This window comes from Poecilia latipinna, unplaced genomic scaffold (assembly GCF_001443285.1).
Source record: "Poecilia latipinna isolate Pla-1442-1.1 unplaced genomic scaffold, P_latipinna-1.0 Scaffold495, whole genome shotgun sequence".
NCBI classification, from domain to species: Eukaryota; Metazoa; Chordata; class Actinopteri; order Cyprinodontiformes; family Poeciliidae; genus Poecilia; species Poecilia latipinna.
The window spans coordinates 220,348-220,640 of NW_015113111.1; positions in this window are offsets into that span (position 1 = coordinate 220,348).

Consider the following 293-nt stretch of genomic DNA (forward strand, 5'->3'; position numbering starts at 1 on the left):
TCCCCCTTACCTCAACTATTCACGATATACTAGAATGTACGAACCTATAGTAAAATCCTCACCCTCCATGGGAAATTAGCAGTAATGACGCCTGCTTTGGTTTAGTGCAGAAACAGTTGTTGCTTCTTTGTGTGTCCTCAGTAGCCCCCACACATTGCTGTTTTTGTAACATGAACAAGCTTAAAGGGACCATGATCAAACTCTGAAGCGGGAAGGGTTTTTTTTTTTTTTTTTTTTTTTTTTTTTTTTTTAATTTTTTTTAAACCCCAAAAACACTTTTAACCAAACACAAA